This window comes from Mauremys mutica, chromosome 10 (assembly GCF_020497125.1).
Source record: "Mauremys mutica isolate MM-2020 ecotype Southern chromosome 10, ASM2049712v1, whole genome shotgun sequence".
NCBI classification, from domain to species: domain Eukaryota; kingdom Metazoa; phylum Chordata; order Testudines; family Geoemydidae; genus Mauremys; species Mauremys mutica.
The window spans coordinates 9,433,845-9,455,539 of NC_059081.1; the positions used below are offsets into that span (position 1 = coordinate 9,433,845).

At 41.9% G+C, this 21,695-nt stretch overlaps 1 protein-coding gene across 13 annotated transcripts in view; it reads right to left on the bottom strand.

Annotated features, from left to right (window-relative positions):
* The window catches only part of CLASP1 (cytoplasmic linker associated protein 1), a 267,069-nt gene that overhangs the window by 152,372 nt on the left and 93,002 nt on the right, over positions 1-21,695 (bottom strand). The window lies entirely within an intron of this gene.

Sequence of the window (21,695 nt, forward strand, 5' to 3'; positions counted from 1 at the left end):
TTACAATGCCTGGAGCAGGGAGGCGAGCCCAGCCAGCCCTGAGGAATAGGAGCCACAAGAGCTGCCATGCGACCCTTTGAAACATTCTGGTGACCCAATTATGGGTCCTGACCCACGGGCTGAGAAACCCTGCTTTAAAGTATGTATGTAAAGAGACTTTCCAGAACAGGACTGCTCCCCTCTATGTGGGAAAAAGTGGATATGGGGAATTTAGATGAAGGTAAACTGCCATGGTTTACTTTAAAAAATATTTATTTAACTTAGTATAATCTAAGCGGAAAGGAGAAACGAGATTTTTCCTTGTTTATCCTTGTACAACGTTACTCATTTGATAGTACTGTGTTATGCAAATTGTATGTGATTGTGATCCCAAGCACAGCCTGGTTATTATTTCATATATTTGGATTACAGTGGCGCCTAGAGTCCCCAGCAAAAATCAGGGCCCACTGAGGTAGGTGCTGAACATTCACCGAGTGAAAGATAATCCCCTGCTTAGAGGAATTTACAATCTCAATATTTGCAGGATTCGGCCCTAAACATGCAACTTATTCAGGTGCACTGACCCATTTAGGACTTCCCCTGGGCCCAAAGGGCTCACCCGTGAAGATATGACAGAAGGACCAGGGCCCGAGTGTCCAGATAAATTGTGCCTTCACCCAAGCCTGGCATGTGCTTGGATAGCACAGCCTGCAATTCTGCGTGCCCACGCACAGGCTTTGTGTTTTATGGGGGAGTAAAATAGACATTATTTGTATTGTGGTAGTGCATCAGAGCCCCAGCAATGGACCAGGACTGCACTCTGCATTCATTTTTACCAATAGTCAGTGCACAGGGTGAGTAAATATCATGCCTGGCCTGGCACGTTTCAATGACCCTTTTGATAGTTAGGGATACTGTTCATTAGCATCTATGATAAATCAGAGTTCTCACATCCTCCATGACTATCGCTGACACTTTTTGCACCATTTCTAGGTATGGAACTGGCATGGAGGAGTGTGAAACTGGAGCCAGGGACAAGTACAAAATTAGCAAATTGATATTAGCAATGCAATGTTTCCAAGCATTGCTCAGACTAAACTAAACATTTGAAGCTTAAATCATAGTTTAGGAACTTGGGAAAATTGCCACTTTTATAAAACTCCTGAACAGTTCTACAGTCTGATGCACCCAACTGAATGCCTGCATGCTGCGACAAGAGACCTCTGAATAAAGTAAGATGGGGTCTTGGAGGACATACAATGAAAGAAAGATTATGGGCTTCAATGGAGATGGAAACTAGAATACAGTACTTTAATTTTAGATCCAGCTTTATAGTAGAAAGGTGTGAATTGTGGGAGCTTGGAAAGATAGATCAGCAATAGCTTGTTTAACGTCTCCCATCGCAATAATAAAACCTCCGCAGATTTGACCACAGAGGGATCTGCAGAAACCTTCTGACGCATTCAGAGGTTTTTAGTATGCGACGCAGGCTGCTGACATTTGTCTCCCGACTGTTTAACAACAAGTAATGTGAAACGCTCAGTGTCTAATTCATAAGAATGCTGGTTTTATTCCGTCATCAGTCAAAGTCCATTATTAAAAAAAGAACAGAGAGAATGCGAGCTTGCAGTTAGTAGCTTATTGTTTCCAAAACCCAAAACAAAAGAGATCAAGTTTTGTGGGGAAATAATCAGAAAAGAAAAATGCTAAACCAACATTTAAAAAGCTGCAGTTTGCATATAAATCTCAGGCTTATAGGGATTCTTTCAATCAATCAGAATAGGACTTTGGACATCAAAGGCCAAATTCTGCCCTCAGGACACAGATACAACTTTCGTGGGTCTAGAAATAGGTACTGGACACTAGATTGGACTCATTTGTCCAAACCTGTGTTCTGAGTGGCCTGCTGGGTGTTTTGCTGGTTTCTTTTTGTGATCAGAGGGTTAAATCCTATGTAACCAAAACTGCCACAGAAGGTGATGGAAGATTACTATTGTTTATTATCTGTATTACTGTGGTACCTCGAAGTCCAAGTCAGGGATCAGGGCCCCATTTTGCTTGGTGTTGTACATACCAATAATGCGAAGACGGTCATTGCACCAAAGAGTTTACAACTTAAGGCCCTGATCCTGCAAAGACTCAAGCACATGCTTAAGTTTACATACAGCAACTAGTCCCATTGAAGCAGGACTAGTCACAACGTGTGAAGTCTCTGCAGGCTCAGGGCTTATGTACTGGTATATGACAAAGGGTGGACAGAGCAAATAGACAGTGGGAGTGCAAGGTAGCAGCATGGTGCACTCCCTCGGGCACCCCAACCCCCCGCCCCAGCCCCATGAAAGTGAGTGAGGGTGGGGGAGAGCGAGCAACAGAGGGAGGGGGGAATGGAGTGAGTAGGGCAGGGCCTCGGGGAAGGGGCAGGGCCTCAGGGAAGGCAGGAGTAGATCCTGAGTTAGGGTGACCAGCCAGCAAGTGTGAAGAATCAGGACAGGGGGTGGAGGGTAATAGGTGCCTATGTAAGAAAAAGCTCCAAAAATCGGGACTGTCCCTATAAAATCAGGACATCTGGTCACCCTATCCTGAGTTGATCTTAAATTCAAAAAGTGATCTTGTGCGTAAAAAGGTTGGAGACCACTGGTGTAGACACTACCTATGCCAACAGAAGGGTTCTCCCATTGGTGTAGGTAATCCACCTACCCAAGATACAATAGCTAGGTCAATGGAAAAATGTTATCTATCACTGTCTACATGGGGACTTGGGTTGGATAATGCCACTCAGGGGTGTGGCTGTTTCCCACCCCTGACCAACGCAGTTAAACCAACCTAATTTTCTAAGGTAGCCCAGGTCTCAGTCTCAGAATGATTTAGACTGGAAGGAAAGGGACCCTCTAGGGCACCATCATCAGTTCTTAGCCACTTGGCACTGTGGAAGGATTGATTTATAATACTCCTAAACAATCCCTAGCTGAACGGGGTGTGTATGAGCTTTGAACATATCTACTGATGATATACCCCTGTTTAAATTCAACACAAAACATGGACCACTGCTGGAGAACACAACAGAATATTTCTGTCGGCACAGAAGGTTCAGTAAGCAAGTTGTCTGTGCTGGAAGGAAAAGGTCCACAGAGGAATCACACTGTACAAATCTGTTAAGAGCAAACGAATGAAGAACTTAAAAAGTTTAAATTTCTACCCCAAAAAAGGTGACATCAGTGTATGGAAACACTCTGAAATCAGTCTGCAAGCACAACAACACTTTGACACCACATCATCTGATGACCATTAGCCTCCATCTGCGGTTGCTTTCATTTTAAAAAGAAAAGCTTTAGCAAACAGAAAAATTAACGTGTTAGACACGGAGCAACAGAGACAACTATGTTCAAATTTGCCTTCAGCTTCACCCTACATAGTTTGCTAATAAAAATACATGAATCTCGCCCGCTATCAAACTTGTGAATCTCAACTCCATTTTTACACCGCAGTGTTAATGAGAAACCACTGCTCCCAATATAACTAAGAGTCTCATATTGTGCTGTTTGACTCATCCCATTTCATCTGAACATGCCTATTTGATGGAAAGTAAATGTGTGTTTGTACTGCTGCTTTTTATCACTACTTTACAGACTATTTAGTCTCTAAAAAAATCGTTACAAATGTCAAAATAACAAAAAAGTGTTCTGATATAAAAGATAAATAAAAATGTGCACACCAAGTCACGAAACGCAAGATGTGGAAATCAATTCTGAGATTTTTTTTCTGCCATAACCTTGTTCCAAATGCAAGTTCAGTGCTCTCATGTTATTCAAGGGCAAAAATAAGGTATTGCCCCATTTCCATATAGACCTTTGAACTCTCTGTAGTAGCTCTTGTTTCTCTACTCATGCTGTTTTAAAGAATATTTTGGGTTTGGGTTTGTTTGGTTGATTTTTGTAATAGATCTTTTGTTGAAGACCCACAGATGTTTGATCAATAATTAACAAAACCTGTTAAACAGCATGGAGAGAGAGCCCCCAGAAAAACAGAGCAATAGAAGTCAGTCAGGAAGATCCAGATCTAGTTCTTTTTAGTTTTATATTTCCTTTAAATTTCAAAAGCAAGAATCTATATGTTATTAATTATTATTATTATTTTTATTGGCATTACATTCCCTCTGGCAGTGGCTCCTAGGTGGGGGAGGGAGTGGGGGGTCTCCATGCGCCACTGCCCACAGATACCGCCCCCGCAGCTCCCACTGGCCGCAGTTCCCAGCCAATGGAAGCTGCAGAGTCGGCACTCAGGACAGGGGCAGCGCGCGGAAACCCCCTGCCCTTCTCCTCAACCGGGCTACAGGGACGGTGGTGGCCGCTTCCAGGAGCAGCACGGAGCCAAAGCAGGTAAGGGACCCTGCCTTACCTCCGCTGCCGCGCCAGACTGTTAGAGCACAAAATCTCCCGGTTTGGCTGAAGTAGCATCTGGGAGATAGCACGTGATTCCAGGAGACTCCTGACAAAACCCAAGGTCACACAGGAAGAATGTGGCAGAGCTGGGAAATGAACCCAGATTTCATGAGTTATACAAGAAATATGTAATTTTTCCTCAATAAAGAACTGGAGCTGGGAGAGAAGCTGGTGAAAAACCTCACCATCCAAGAACAAAGGTGCAGAAAGAGAACCAATGAAGTACGTTGAAGGGATAGCGTCAAGACTGACAGGCCCAAAATACAACCTTCAACACTAATTTGTAGCAGCCTGATCTTCAGGCAAATGGAACTACCAGTGTCAGCCTTGCAGCACTTCCCCATATCTCTTGATGTTGCAACTTTAATTTTACTATTTTAATCATAGAGAGCAGCCTGTCATTAGTAGAAGAGAGACACTTATCTTAATCATTGATCCCTTATGCATAGGTATGCAGATATGCAGCCTCTTATTAACATTGGTGATGAGAACCTGCTGCACGGTAAAATTGGAATAAAGTACGGTAATTTCATCTGCTTTTACAACAATGTCAAAGAGGCTGATGGTATATATTTATGACAAAGACTATCATTATTGCTGGTGTCTACTTATATGTTGTGGAAGTGCTATACTGACAGCAAGTTGTGTGTGGGTGAGGTCCCTTTCCTTATTATACCTTTAACATTGTGTGCAATGACCACCAGGAGCAAATGCATCATCTTGTCGATGGTGGGATGTAACAGTGACATTAATGCAATGTTTGTCATTAACTTCCCCAGAAACATAGCTATGGAAATGTTCTTGGCAAAAATCTGATAATGGACCTGGTGACCTCAGCTGACTTTCATATCTCCCCATTAGAGCTATCATACCCAACAGGATCAGTTTATAGAAGAATTGATTACTAACTGATTTATTAACTGTTAGTCCTAATATCAATGTAAAGGTACTTGAACTGCTAAAATTTGATAAAAAGCTAATGATGACTTTTTGGTGACCTTTGATGCAAAGGTCAAACTTCCAATTTGGAATTTTCTGTATCCAGTGGTCCATTAGGACTAGATATAGCAAGTGCCAAGATTCTAGCACCAGGAGAAAATGACGATTCGCTGTGTCAGTCCTTTTCTAGCATCTATATGTTGTTCCAGGAAAAAACATTTTTTTTCAAGTTCTTCTAACAAACCAGAGACTATCAACCTCCAAACAAGGGAAGTAATATTGCTAAAATCCCATTTTATCACAGGACTTGATGGCATCAAAACATAAAATCTTTTACTGTTAAGTTACCTCATCAAACCTTACCTAGGTCAGCTGTTATCTAAAGCTCTTAGCATCTGATGTTTGATGATATATGTGAAACGTGTTCGCTGGACAAGTGTCTCCATTTCGGCATTCTCAGATGAAGGACTGAGTGTATCTCCTCTCATCCCTAGAGGTGGCCCCTCCAGCTCAGGTTTGTTCTGTTGACATGCAGAGGACTTTTTCCCCCAGGCATTCTCAAACCAGAACCTTTCACCAGCCCTAAATTCACACAATTTTCTTTTTTTTTAATCCCCATTTTGGCTAACGGACAGCTGTACAACAAACCCAGTGCTCTATGCTGCATTATCTACAACCCTCCAGCCTCCAGCACAGGATTCTCACAAGTCCCTATATCCTGCCTGATCAAACACTGCCTGTCAGAACAGATGGCATCATGTGCAGACCTGCCAATACCCAAGTCCTATGAACAGGGAATATCTGGGGGGGAAATATGGGCACACCACATATTCCATAGCAACACACTGGCCTAGCAGCACTTTTCAGAGGGATACAGAGAGAAACTGTAAACAAGGAACAGAGTGTGTGCACACCCGTGAACAACCAAAGCTGTTTAGATCTAAATTCTAGCAGTCTCCTCTAAAAAGAGAGAGGAAAAATACAAACTAGGGACCAAAATAGAATCCACAGAAGGTGAGGAGCTATTAAATGCAGGTATGCAGCTTCTTGAAGGGACATTGTCGCGCTAGCAGCTTCAGTGAGCTTCCACAAAAAGATTTTGCCTCTGGACACTCAGGATCATATTCTATTAAAGTCTCAAATGAAAAGGTACGTAGTTGTCTCTCCACATCATAGATGCTCTGTATGATTCGAAGTCTCTGCAGACTCAGCTCAGTTCAGCCCAGGACTCAAACAGCAGGGGTGTAAATTAGGACTGAAATACACTGGCAGAGCTACATTGGGAGGGTGGGGGGTGAAGTTTGCACAGCCCCTGCTTGCCCATTGCCTTGCTCCAAGCAGTACCATCACACCTTCACTTTCACACACAGCAAATTCACCAAAAAATGAAAGAGAAAGGGAATTGTCAGTTTGCAAAGACTCCTTTGGCACCCCCCAAAATCCTGATCACTTAGCTATTTAGGGCTCTGTTATGAGCCAGAACCCCGTTGGGAAGGAGGGAGGCCCACTGTCCAAAGTGATGTAACTGGAAGCATTATTCCTTCCACAGATGTAACACCTTAACATTCAGGGTGCACGGCAGGGGCGCTTGCTGCAGTCGTAAAGCAGCTGCATCCAGTTCTACCTTCCTCTCAGCACTGCTAGCCAGCACCCCCACCCCCTAGTGCTCCCCACCGTGTTGGGAGCCAGCTGATCCCCGACTCCTACGCAGGTGTACTGGGACAGGAGGGCTCCCTGTGCCCCTCCCCTTTTCTAATGCCCCCACACCGGGGAGGCAAATTTGAGCCCATAAGATCCAGAGAATGGACATTCATCACCATGACATTAGTTACAGAGTTAAAAATACCCAGAAAGTTGAGGGAAAAAGCTCAATGGATTTAACTCTGCTCCCCTGAGCAGTCAGTGGCAATAGTCTGCTTTTACACCAGTGTAACAGAGTAGGATGGAGCCCACTGCTGCACTGTGGTGCAACAACAGTGTGAAGTAAGCAAAGAAAGGGAGCAGTGGACAGTGTTACTTTAAGTTGAAATCCAATAAAACAGAGAGTAAAAAGAGGTTACAGGGTTGTAGGTCCCCCCAGTCCTGGTGTCAGTTTCTTTGGCTTTACAATCACATGTTCTCCCCTGTTGTGATGTGTAAGATTCACACGGACAAAACGGGAAACGGACTAACTGATTCGACAGGGGAAATGGTGACACTGACTCCTCACAAATGCTGTCAATTGCACAAACAAACGGAAAAACAAAACAAAAAAAAAGAGAAAATTCTCACAAATCCCATTCACCTATGGTCATTTTAGCAGTTACTTTTAAGAATAGTAAGTAAACAGCGATCAGAGGGATGGATTCTTTTTTTTAACTCAAATACAATACACTACTGTGTTAAATACAAACTACTAGCAAAATAAAGGGAAAACAGCATTTTTCTTTTGCACAGTAGTTTCAAAGCTATATTAAGTGAATGTTCAGTTGTAAACTTTTGAAAGAACCACCATAACATTTTGTTCAGTTACGAACAACCTCCATTCCCGAGGTGTTCATAACTCTGAGGTTCTACTGTAGTTGGGCATAGCATTTTCGGTGACAGTGGGAGGGGAAAGAAGGCATTTTTAAGACATTTGTCTCCTTCCATCCTCTATGACATTTGCTCTAAAAGTCAACTGGCTCTTGGCTGCTGTGAACTTTTTACAGGAGGCCAAGTGCAGAGAAAGGGTGACTAGCTATTTTCCTCCCCTAGCCTCATGCTCTGGTGAGCTCACTACAGGCCGTACGTACAGAAAAGCCAAGCAAGGATTATTCAGGACTCTCTATTTTCTTGGGCTTTTGGGAGAGTAAACAAGAGAAATTCAAACTGCTTAGCACAGTGCAACAAAAGGATTCCTCTGGCAGAGCAGCAGGGCATGGTTAATTCCTTCAGCAGGCAAAAGGAACCTAGACGTGTACTGTATTTGCTGTCTTGTGCTTCAAAATTAGGACAGTTGCTATTTATTACAGTGTGGGTTTTACTCTAAAATCACACCACCCCATCCAAGGAACAGCTGAATTACTTCTGAAAATCATACATAATTAAGAAAGCCTAGGAGGGCAATGCAATGCCAGACAGGGACCATATGCTGACAATGGAGTTTCTCTGTTTGCACATATGATGTAACTGAGAGCAGAATTTGACCCCTTAAATGCTATTGGAGGGGGGAAGGAGACCCTAGTATCATTGACATCAGTGAGTGTGCTGGGGTGCGAGTGAGGGCATTTGTCCAATAGTATCAGTTAATACTGGATTGTCACCTATCGGTGTATGTAGCAGCCTCCCCAGTTTCTCTGGGGAACTGATTAAATATTTTAATGGGTCTTTGCCATCTTTTAAACCTATTATTTTAGTATGTGAAATGGCTAAATAAAAGAGAGGAACTTTAAATCTGAAAGCATTTGCATTCAGCTTCTTTCAAAGACTAGGATTTATTCTTTAGTCTAGACACAGGAATAAATGTACATGACTATGGGCACTGCTTGTTATAATGCACCATTCTGTTTGGGTACTTGAATACGCATGGGCACAACAGCATAGAGCCAGGCAGTGTGCTACCGGAACAGGCTGCGCATACCACCTCTCACACTGCTGTCATTGCACCTGAATCCCTACCTGCAGCTCCCTTGCTGTCCTAGCACCTGTGTACTCCTCACCGGAGGCTGCTAATTACACCACCTAAGTGCCTTTCACTTGTGATGTGCCTAATCTGAAAACAAATCACCACGATAAACAAAGAACGTTCTATTACCATGGAGCAGTTTCATATTCACCAAAGAGCACCTCCTGAGGTGTGAGAATACTTCAGCTATGTCCCCTGTGCTCCTTGGTGACTAGGGAGGCTGCCAATAATGGTGCTAATTAATTCCAGCTGTGATGGTGTGTTCTGTGAGAAGGACTCTGCTCAGCAGAACTGGACCAGGATCATCAGCTTGAGTCACACGAAGCTATCAGGAGATAACTTTCAGTCACCACTACCTTGACCGGAGTCAAACAGAGAGATCCCAAAACTATTCTCCTAGATCATTCTCCAAGAGAAGAGAATATATTTGGGGGTCTAGTACAAAGCTCCCTGCAGTGAGAACACTTACTGCATTTACACAGCTCTGTAAATGTGCATAGTGCTTTTCTGACCAAACATCAAGACCCTGCCCTGAAAAACTTACAGTCCAGGCACTTCCATGGGCTTTGAAGATGTAAACACATGAACAAATTATTCTTGAATGTCTGAGAATTAAAAGGCCAATTTACAGTTGTCAATGCACTTAACCTTACATACAATGCCTTCTTCATTAGTGCTTTAATGTTGTTGCTGTAATTGGCAGGGATCTTTGGGAAGCCTAAGATTTGGTAAATAGGAGGGAAGAACATTCAAAGTACCATTCTGCTGCCAAATTTGCCGTCAGAGGAAGTTCCGTGTAATCAATGTCAGTGATACTAGATCAGAAGTGTCAGATTTACAACCGGCACTTTCATAGGAAATGTCACTGGAATTAATGCTGTACCAGCCCTGACCCTAATTCTTCCTGACAGAGATCTAGAAGGAGGCAGGCAGGGGAGTGGAGAAGATACCAGGTGGCTGGTCCGAAACTGGCATGATGGACAGTGTCTGTTTTTCTGTAATCACCACAAGCCTCGGAGTGGGACAAAAAGACAAGGGCAGGAGAAAAAAGAGACCTGACCCAGTGAAATAGTAACACTGCTGCATGTGACTCTCCTCTCTCAGTATCACCAGCTTCCACTAAGAGGTATGGTATGTTTGCAGGTCCCACTGCAGTGTTAGTTTACATCATTCTATATGGATTCCATTACCTGATTGGCATAATGGTCACCTGGTAGGCTTAACATTTAATAAATTCCCTATATTCCTTTTTTTTTTTTTTTAACATTTCAATATCACTTGAAAGCAGGCGGTATAAGATTCAAGAAATGGTGTTCATGGTATTTACATATTCCCTTTCTGTCTCACGTGTCCCTTACCACATCCATTGAGCAGCCTCACATCACCAAGGAAAGTTCCTTTAATACAGGGGGGTATTTGCATACTAAAGGGTCTATTCATCTCTAGGTGTGCAAGAAATTTATGGTTCCAACCTCCATCAAAGTTAATGGGAGTTTTGAGCATTAATATTTCTTTCACTGAGGAAACAGGCCTCACCAGTTTACACTGAAGGATGGCCTCAAAGTATTTTAAACGTTAACTTTGTCCTTTTATATTTGCCGGTCAAGAACACCGAAAAACCTGATAAAAGGCCCTTAACAATTAATGGGAAATCAGAGAAGTGCTGGGTCCAGAGGACCGCAGACCTGGTTTAATGACAACAGAGGAAGACAGGAGGAAGAGGAGTCCTCTCTCTTTCTGTTTTTCAAGGTAGTGCTAAAATAACCCATTAAAAATAAAGTTCAACAAAAATACAAATACAACCAACAACAGGGACCCTACTTGAACAGCTAAAGGCAAACACTGCCTCTCTTTCCTTAATAATACTTAACTTACAGAACAAGGTTCGTTTTCAAAGGACAGTAACTCCTCACTTAAGTCCTCCCGTTTAACGTTGTTTCGATGTTACGTCCCTGCTCCATTAGGGAACAGGCTCATTTCAAGTTGTGCAATGCTCCCTTATAACATCGTTTGGCTGCCTGCTCTGTCCACTGCTTGTAGGATTCTCTGGAAGAGCAGCGACTTTACAAGGGAGCATTGCACAACTTCCTCTTCTCCACCACCTCCCTCTCCCTCCCAGCGCTTCCCCCCCCCCCACCAAACAGCTGTTAGGACTTTCTCCGAGGGAGGGGGAAGAGCGGGGACGAGGAAGAAGCCGCGAGACCTGACGAGGGGAGCTTCGCTGCCGGTGGGTGCAAAGCACCTGTTAATTTTTCACTGTCACCCAGGACTGAACCCTGCCAGCATTCAGGAGGCTGGAAGGGAGGGGGGAAGAGTTTCACAAACATCACTGCTGAGCATAGTATTAAATTGTTTGTTTAAAACTGTTTAAAACTTATACCTGTATTAAATTACTGGTTCAAAATTTTTGACTGTTTATGTATATAATACCTTTTGTCTGGCAAAAAAAATTTCCTTGGACCCTAACCCCCCCATTTACATTAAATCTTATGGGAAAATTGGATTCATTTAAGATTGTTTCGCTTAACGTTTCATTTTTCAGGAACATAACTACAACGTTAAGTGAGGAGTTACTGTAGAGTCCAAACATTCAGTAGTCAGTCTTCGCTGCACCCCCTGGGATAGGGGAACATTAATCCCACTTTACAGGTGAGGGAATGGAGGCCTAGAGCCCAAGTGACAGAGTGCAGGTTTCAGAGTAGCAGCCGTGTTAGTCTGTATCTGCAAAAAGAACAGGAGTACTTGTGGCACCTTAAAGACTAACAAATTTATTTTAGCATGAGCTTTCGTGAGCTACAGCTCACTTCTTCGGATGCATAGAATGGAACATACAGACAGGAGATATTTATACATACAGAGAACATGAAAAGGTGGAAGTATGCATACCAACAGGAAGAGTCTAATCAATTGAGATGAGCTATCATCAGCAGGAGGAAAAAAAACTTTTTGAAGTGATAATTAAGATGGCCCATAGAAGGTGTGAGGAGAACTAGATTCAAACTCAGACCTGTGCTTAAGCCATTAGACCACATTGCGCTAAACTCACCTCCCTAAGGGCTGAAGGGAACATTGCACAATTGTTTTTGGCTAAGATCACACATTGCCCATCTAGATTCTTATGGCCTGCAACACTGTAGTATCTGAGCATCTCAGAACTATAAATGAGGGAACAGTCCTCTAGGTCACTCCTGTGAGATAGGAAAGTATAAGCCCCATTTTATAGATGGGGAACTAAGATAAAGGGATTGATTTATCTAAGGGCCACACAGAGAATCCATGGCAGAGCTAGGAACTGAACCTAGATCCCCAGCATCTCAGTCACAAGATCATCCTTCATTCCTATGCCCAAAACATTTGAGCCTGACCTTTATCGAAGCAAACCCTGAAATCTACTGTAAGTTTCTGAACTTTAGACAGTACAATGTGTTGCTCAATATCCTTTTTCTTTGGTTATACATGATTCACGTGTGCAACATATTATGATGTTTCATTATGGTTAGAATTCATAATATTATATAGCAATCCTGTGGTCTCTTTGGTTGCTGCAGTGCTGGGAAAACCCAGAAGTGTAAATGCAAATAGAATACCTGCATCAGGCAGCCTGCACTCTACACCGAGATAGCTGCATTTCGGTGATTCACTGTATACACAAGGCCAGATCACAGCCTCCCAAGGGAATCTCATAGGAAGGATGAAAAAACTGTGGAGTTTCCCCAAATTGTTCTGGAGACAGATGGGGAAGGTTTTCCCCTTACTGGAAAATATAGCAACTTGGTCACTAAGACCTGAAGATCCTTGGTAATCTGACAAACACACAAGGCCATCCATGTAGAGGCCCACATACACTCCTCCTGGCTCCACCAGAGTTGAACTGGCAGGACTGCCCCCAGAACCTCCCCAATGGAGAGTTTCACAGGCAGATGAAGGTTGCCTTGATTTTTTTTTCATGACCACAAAATGGACTGCAGGGGGAGAGAAGAACTGATGCCTGCCCAGCCAGTGGCTCCCTGGCCCAGCCCTTCCCCACAAGGGGATCCCAGAAATGGGGAGAATAAGCACTGTGGAAGCAGCTCACACTCACCCTTCCATGTGAGAAGGGCTAGAGGCAGAGGGTCCCTTCTCAAGATCTCAAGGGGACCACTGGGGTCCATAGCACATCCAGAAGAAAGATGCCATAAGAATAGAAGATACCACCAGTCATGTTTCTTCTAACATTTTATATTTACACAGTTCATAATATCAATGATGACCTCTAGGTCAGACATTTCCTGACACATTAGACCAGCTGGACTAAGACCCCCCAGGCCCTCAACTTCATCAGCTGGTCATTAAAAGCCAGAGAATCCCCAGCCTGAAGAGATCATTCATGCTTAATTAATAACAATAAACATATGTTTACTTTATACAAGAAATAGAGCATGTCAATTTCTCCAGTACATTAAATCCATCCAAACAGGGAGATTCCATGTTTGGAAAATACTATATGAAGTGTCATTCTCAGATCTCTGCTATCTAATCAACATGCAAGGAACTTGGGTGGTGAAATGACAACTTCACACAGTATAGCAAAGATTAATAGCCATGCTCTACTGTGGGAGGGAATGCGGTCTAGTGGTTAGCATAAAGATGAGCATCCTCAGGTTTCTGAGACTCTATTCTCAGCTCCATCGCCAGCTTGCTGGGTGATCAAAGACAAGTCACTTCACATTCCTTTACCTCCTCTTTCCCCTCTGAAAACTTGTATAACAATGTTAACTTATCTAACAGGTGTGTTATGGGATTGTAGTAGTATTCTAAAAGAGCTAGGAGATCCTTGGATGGAATGAGCTACAGAAACGCAAAATATTATCTGTAATATCAATCTTACCTCATTTAATGAACACAGGTTGGTTATACCTCCTAAACCATTACATTAAAAACCTGTCAGTAAGATCATACAGCAAGAGGAAAAAAGTCAGTACACAGCCACATTCTATTCAGCACATCGGATACCAACAATCATATGTAAATTTCTCATATTTAATCTGTTAAAAACAAGCATCACCTTTTGTCTCAAGAGAGAGCCATGATCCAATAATTTTTTCAACAGAAAAACAAGTGGATTGGTGGGGTGAGTGGGGGAGAGAGGACAGTTTTACCAAGATGGCTAACATAAATGGGTCCTCTCGAATACTGAAATGAAAACACAGGATTGGAATGCATCATGAAAAGATATGTAAGCACGTACACATATCCTGAAAATTAATACTCCACAGTCAAATAGATCATTAAGTTTCTCTGCCTAATTGTCTCTCTATTCCTCACTGTTTCTGACTTCTATAGACAACCTTTCTGCTATAGAGCCTTAGCCAAAAAAACACTAAATTATAGAAAAGCCAATGACATCTCCATCCAGTCTAATTCTTTAGTTGCATTCCAGTGTTAATGTACAAATGATCTGGGACCGTCTCAATACTATCTGTTTACTTAAAATTATCTTCCTTAGCTGATGCAGCAAACATCTTACTGATAAGAAACAAAAGCACCAACAAATATTCAAACGTATCACACAAATTATGAACAACAGTTAAAAATTCCACCAGTCATTTTCCTCTCTCACTAGGTGTTTTTCTCTTAGATATATATTCTCCCTTCACTCCTGTTCAATTTATCTGCATTTAGACATAACTGATGCAAGTCTCAGTCTTGTTTGATGTTTATATGCCACTATGCTTATAGCCTATTTTTTAAAGTTTCTTTATTGTACTAATGTCTCAATAATAAAATCTATTGGTTTCTTTTCTAAGGTTAAAAAGAAATGAAAACACAAACAGATTCACAGGCATAAATGACAGTTTCCATTCTTTCTGCTTGTTCGTTAAGCAGAATGCCTACCTTTCCCAGTAGTCATAATCTGCAGTGATCCTGAGATGCTAATAATGAGCACTGAGCTCTAAAAGCAGCCCTACAGTACATCTCTCAGTAACTTAAACACCAGTAAACTCTCCACCCTCCCAAACGGCTTCTCTGTGTGACCTAGCACAGACGACAACTGCTACCCCATTCCAAAATAAAAGCCTACTCTGCACTCAGCTGAGCAACATTTGTCCTCCTGAGACTGTTCTTTCACTTCCCTCTTTCTTTTAAAAGCGTCATGACATAAGAACAGGATCCAGTAGGACATTTGTCAAAAAGAAAACCCAGATCACTCCTGCCCGCTTTTCTGATTGTTTTCTGGAAAACTAACTGAGCTAATCTGAGGGGTCCATTTATGTCTTGTATGCCATGCTCAACACTGTGTTATTATTATTAGCTGTCTGTAGCTCCTAGGAGCGCTAGTCCTGGCCCAGGACAGCACTGTTTTATCAGAGCACATTATAAATTCAAAAGGGCATGACAAGGACCTTTACTGTCCTCTATATGCCCCAAAGGTAGGAGTCTTTTTCCTTTCTCTCCTTTTTCAAGTGAATGCTCGGTTAATTAAATGAATTTTACTTTTCATCACCAAGGCAGCAAGATTCATAGAACACAAACCCGAATGGACAATTAAGCATGCAATGAAGTCTGAATCCAGGAAAACACAATGTGTTTGCTAGTTTAATCCTCTTCAGACATTACAAAAAGCATCCCCTTCAATTTTGTAATTTCCTTGTTTGTAAGTGGCTTGCTACACACACAACATCACAGCTGCAGAAACACTGCAGCACAGCAAATCTTCCCCTATCGTGTCAAAATAGCATAGTGGCTATAGTCTATAACTGGAATGGCAGAGGAAAGCCTAGAAAATTACTAGTTTTCACCTAATCATTTCCAAGTTCTCAAGATCTTTATAAACAAACTGAGAAACAAAACAGGATTAATGCAAAGTGTAGTATGGGCAGATTAGACTAAGCATCCCCTTCACTGTAAATAACATTTAAGAGTATCTAAGAGTAAAATACATCTTTCTTCTCAGGCCTTTGGCTGGGATGGGTTTATTGTGTTCGCTATCAGTGGTGTTGTTTTATTATTAATAAATTATTCTATTTTTCTTTGAAGGGGGATTAAGCAGGCTATTATTATTATATGATGAATGTCTGTGTGTGTAGTGGGCCCCATTCTAAACAGGAATCAAGAAGCAGCAGCTTGAGATTTGTGTTATTAGTATAAAGCACTCAAAGCTGCTATGCTAAGGGAAAGCTATGTGGTAAACAATTCAGGTCACAAAAGTATGAACCCAAATCCTCAGGGTTTTTTTTAGCCCCGTCCTTACAGGTAAAATTCAATTCAAAATCCATGAGGACTTTGCCTGAATAAGGAGCAAGGTTCACACTGACCCCTTTCTCCTCTGGCAAACTGTCGAAAGGCCACAAAAGTTTTTCTTGCATACCCCACTTATTGGTTAAAAGAGATTTCCCCCGTTCTGCACAGAGACAGGCGCCATCCTGCAGGGATGGGTACTGCGCTGCTAGCCCCCTTTCTCCTGGCAATAGCCACACTGATACTGACTGCTCAGAGCTTCCAGCTGTCAGACCTCCCACCTGGATTTCCACCGCCCCATCCATGAAGTGCCCAATCCAACCAGAGATCCTGTTTGGGGGTAGGGAGAGGAGAATATCTGGGCACCCCCCAGTCACACAAGAAAAGGGGTTATCCTCCATGCATGGACCACTGTGGAACTATCTGGTCCTGAGGATGACTTCAAGATTTGGTGTATGGAGTTGAGATATAAAACATAGCGTTTAATGGCAAACAATATCAGATTGGAATTTCGTAATGATCAGTGGGATTAAAAATTATGTATCAGAGACTTTGTTTACCAACAGTTTTGTTCGCTTATGACACGACTGTCATTTCCAATCGGTCTACTTTTCTGAATAGGAGAAAATGACTACCTTTTAATATTGATCATTAACCCTTAGTCACTGCTTGATCGTGTCCTTAACCCGATCTTTTCTGAAACTTGAATTTAGAAGTTCGGGTAGTTAGAGCTTGATCCAAAGCTCATTGCAGTCAATGGAAAAACACTGATTTCAACAAGCTTTGGTTCAAGCCCTCCTAGGCCTAAATCCAGGAAAGACAGAACAATGGGGATTTCTGAGAGTAAATTAAATCTACATTTATGTCCAAGGGCCTCCCTCCATTCCACATCCAATTAAAGACTATCATGCAACGCCATATGAAGACGGCAACTGACTAGGCCTGCAATTATTGGCTCTTTCATGCTGAAAATCTATTTCTCCCAGGGATACAAGTACATCTGCATAATTAGCAAAGGCAGTTACACACAAAATAATTAGCTTGCTGAAAGCCAAAGAGGGGAAAAAAACTGTAATTTTTGCCTCAAGAGGTTGACTAATTATATGTAAAAAACAAAACAGATACATCAAGAATCATCGAGAATTCCAACATTCACCTTAGCTCTATTTTCTGCCTGTAAGGCTTTCTAGTAACCTAGCAACATACTTACAAAGATGAAATCCTCCCCTCTGTCTGCTATATAAACAAAATCCACTTCAAATTACTATTCGGACCTTCTCTTCCTCTCCCCTCCGGCCCCCCACACACAACTGTTGTTTTATTCATAATACTATTAAGTCTTAAATCAAAGTCCAGATTGACAGGGAACAATATGAAGTGTTTCTCAACATCAATTTGAGGGAATTGAGATGAATCAGTGTGTAAAAAAAAAAAATGCTGGAATTGTTATTTGGAAAAATATACAATGGCTCAAATTCTGATCACGGTTACACTGGTGTAAACCCACTGGCTTCAGTAGTGTTTCCCTAGATTTATATCAGGGTTACTGATAGCAGAACATATCCCATTATTTTGATCAGTGTTATTCGTAAACTGAATGTCTCAGACTAAAAAATGTTGCTTATCTGCTATGAAATCTGTTTGTTCAAGACAGTCCTAAATGACTTACTTCCCAAAAAGTACTCTCAATATATATAAACTCTCACTCTAGCTGCTGATTTCTTTTACATAAACATCGGTGATCTGATAAATACATCTATATCCAAGTCAACATACTTTGAGAGCTAAAAGATGAGTTTCAGTTATAGTTTTCCATTGTCTGATTCTCTTGGCACATACCACTTTCAGTGAAAATCATCATTTCCTTTCTGCCTGCTTAATTCCCCTGCACATTAGTATAAGGCAGGCTTGACAACCATTTCTGAACCCTGTCATAGTTAACACAGGTCAGTGCTCCCGGGTGGCCAGGACTCTATTACGAATCGCCCCGTTCGCCAAACATATGCTCACAGCTACCCACCAGAGAGGCCTCGGGCATGGTTTCAAAACATGGTTCTAACATGTGTGGACATAGATAACTTCATTTGTTCTCACCTGTCTTATAACCATGCTAGAAGGCCATGCTCTAACCCTGGACGATAGCAAGGCTAAAACAGTGGGTGAAATCCTGGCCCAACTAAAATCAATAGGAATTCTGCCACTGACTTTAGTGTTGCCAGCATTTCAATAGTTTTCTAACATGATCATCACAGGAATTTTCTGTCTAGACACATCGACATAAACCATGTTATAACATGCTTTGGGCACAGTGATGTTTAAACATGGTGATTTCTGTAGTGAAGACAGGAACTTACTGTCTTCAAAAATGGTATTTAATCCTGTTTACAGAAATCTGTATGGAACAGTGGTTTTCAACCTTTTTTTATTTGCAGGACCCTAAACAATTTCTATTGGAGGTGCAGACGCTTTGGAAATCTTAGGCATCATCTGCAGACTGCCAGGGGTCTGCAGAGCACAGGTTGAAAACTACTAGTGTAGAGGAAGTCTGAGGCTTTATCTACATGGAGCTTTTTCCCCATGACACGGCTGTAGCAGCCTGGGGGCTAATACTAGTGCAGACAAGCCACTGGTCTGGGCTGACTCTAGTACTGATGGAGCTGCATCAGCCCCACCATTATCCTGCTCAGATAATAGCGCATTTAAACTGCTGCCAGCTGACCTACACTCACACACTCCCACTACTGCAAGAGGAGAAACACAGTGCAGACACAGCCTAAAAGGAGCAGTCTTCATGATACTAAGGTAGACAGCCTGGCAATAAGCACTGCCATCTGCCAAACTCCAAAAGGGATCAGAAGATTCATGAAGCCGTTTCCTGTGAAAAGCTAAGCTTTGGGGTGCATATTATTTATTACCTTTTCCGTAAACTCAGGTGGATGTTGATAGCATCTCCTTTGTTCTAAAAGCAGGGATAAACCAGAACCTCTCTGGACAACAAGTTTGTCTTTAGGCCACAATGAAATGTGTGATCAAGGCTGAATATAAGTTACATTTACTGTCTTGCATCTGAAGAAGTGGGTATTCACCCACGAAAGCTCATGCTGCAAAACGTCTGTTAGTCTATAAGGTGCCACAGGATTCTTTGCTGCTTCTACAGAACCAGACTAACACGGCTACCCCTCTGATACTATTTACTGTCTAATTCCATTGCTAGAGGGCATTATCTGAACATAAAGATTTATTGCCCAAAGTTTGTTCATACCTTGGATAGAGAGAGGAAAGGAGGAGGCTGGAGGTGGGGTAGTTAGGCAGAGGGGATGAATCTGCCTACAACACCAGGGAAATTGAAAAGTCTGAGAATTTTCTTCTCAGTTAACTCACCACACTCTCTCACGCACAGGTGTTTTGCTTATACCTATGAGTAGTTATGCTTCCATTAAAAAAGAGCAAACATATTTAAAGTGGTGTTTTAAAAACAATAATCAAGAAAATAATATATTGTGTATGTTTAGTGAATCAGGACAAGGTGAATTTCAATAAGTCAAGAACAGTTATTTAGAAAAGACCCAGCTCTCTTCCTCCATATTTATCTTCTTCATGATACTTTCAGAGTTTTGGTGCCTGTAGCCATGGTACCTGAGGCACCTGTGAGACTACACAAAGGGCTGATATGTTAAAGAATGTCCTGGGGGCTAGAGAAATCTCCTAAGGGCCTGGGGTTAGGCAGGTTAAGGAGCTGATACCCTTCTCAGTTATATCCAGGGTATAATAATTACACAGCTAAAGTCTTGCTCTTGAAATCTGAAATGACTCCCCTTTTTCTACTCTCCAGCAAAACGTATTCTTAATGGTGACTCATTCCTTGAATACTAACTATTGTCCTAGCCATATAGGGTTGTGATCCATCTGATTTTCTTCCAGAACTGCCCTTATATTATTCAGATAATCCACTTGCAAATTGAGCTTGTGGCATGTTAATAGGTTCCAAGGCAGCTTCCAATGGCAATGAATCATCACCATCTCACATCATTTCAGTGCAGTGGGGCTCTTTTGAGACAACGTGGTAACATGACATCACAACACCATGATGCACAAGTATGACCCATCAAACTCCAACAAGTGGCAGCACTGCATAGGACATAACCAGCTGAACTCTTTTTAAGGAGAACCTGCCTTAGATACATCCAGAGTCCACATTAGCATCTCTCATTAAGACATAATGGACCCCATTCATCCACATTCATGGAAAAAAGGGGTAAACAGTCAGGTGGCAAAATTTGCAGATGATACAAAACTACTCAAGATAATTAAGTCCCAAGCAGACTGTGAAGAGCTACAAAAGGATCTCTCAAAAGTGGGTGACTAAGCAACAAAATGGCAGATGAAATTCAATGTTGATAAATGCAAAGTAATGCACATTGGAAAACATAATTCCAACTATACATATACAATGATGGGGTCTAAATTAGCTCAAGAAAGAGATCTTGGAGTCATTGTGGATAGTTCTCTGAAAACATCCATTCAATGTGTAGTGGCAGTCAAAAAAGTGAACAGAATGTTGGGAATCATTAAGAAAAGGATAGATGATAAGACAGAGAATATATTGTCTTTATATAAATCCATGGTACGCCCACACCTTGAATACCGCATGCAGATGTGGTCGCCTCATCTCAAAAAAGATATATTGGTCTTGGAAAAGGTACAGAAAAGGGCAACAAAAATTATTAAGAGTATGGAACAGCTTCCGTATGAGGAGAGATTAATAAGACTGGGACTTTTCAGCTTGGAAAAGTGATGACTAAGGGGGGATATGATAGAGATCAAGAAAATCATGATTAGTGTGGAGAAAGTGAATAAGGAAATGTTATTTACACCTTCTCATAACACAAGAACCAAGGGTCACCAAATGAAATTAATAGGCAGCAGGTTTAAAAGAAAAAAAAGGAAGTGTTTTTTCATACAATGCAAAGTCAGTCTGTGGAACTCTTTGCCAGAGGATGTTGTGAAGGTCAGGACTATAACAGGGTTCAAAAAAGAACTAGATAAATGGAAGATAGGTCCATCAATGGCTATTAGTCAGGATGGGCAGGGATGGTGTCCCAAGCCTCTGTTTGCCAGAAGCTGGGAATGGGCGACAGAGAATGGATCACTTGATGATTACCTGTTCTGTTCATTTCCTTTGGGGCACCTGGCATTGGCCACTGTTGCAAGACTGGATACTGGGCTAAATGGACCTTTGGTCTGACCCAGTATGGCCCCTCTTAGTTTCTTTGTCTAACTTCACTGGCATTAATTAAGTTAGATCGAGGTGAATTCACCCCAACTTATCCTGGTCATTCAATAGATTGAACTAAATTTAGAGTAACTTGGTGAACCATTGCAATGTTTGATAAAGGTGTAAATTTTTCCTTCTAGATATAGACAAGAACATTGGTTCTCAGTTACATTCTTCTGAACACCAAAAAACATCCTCT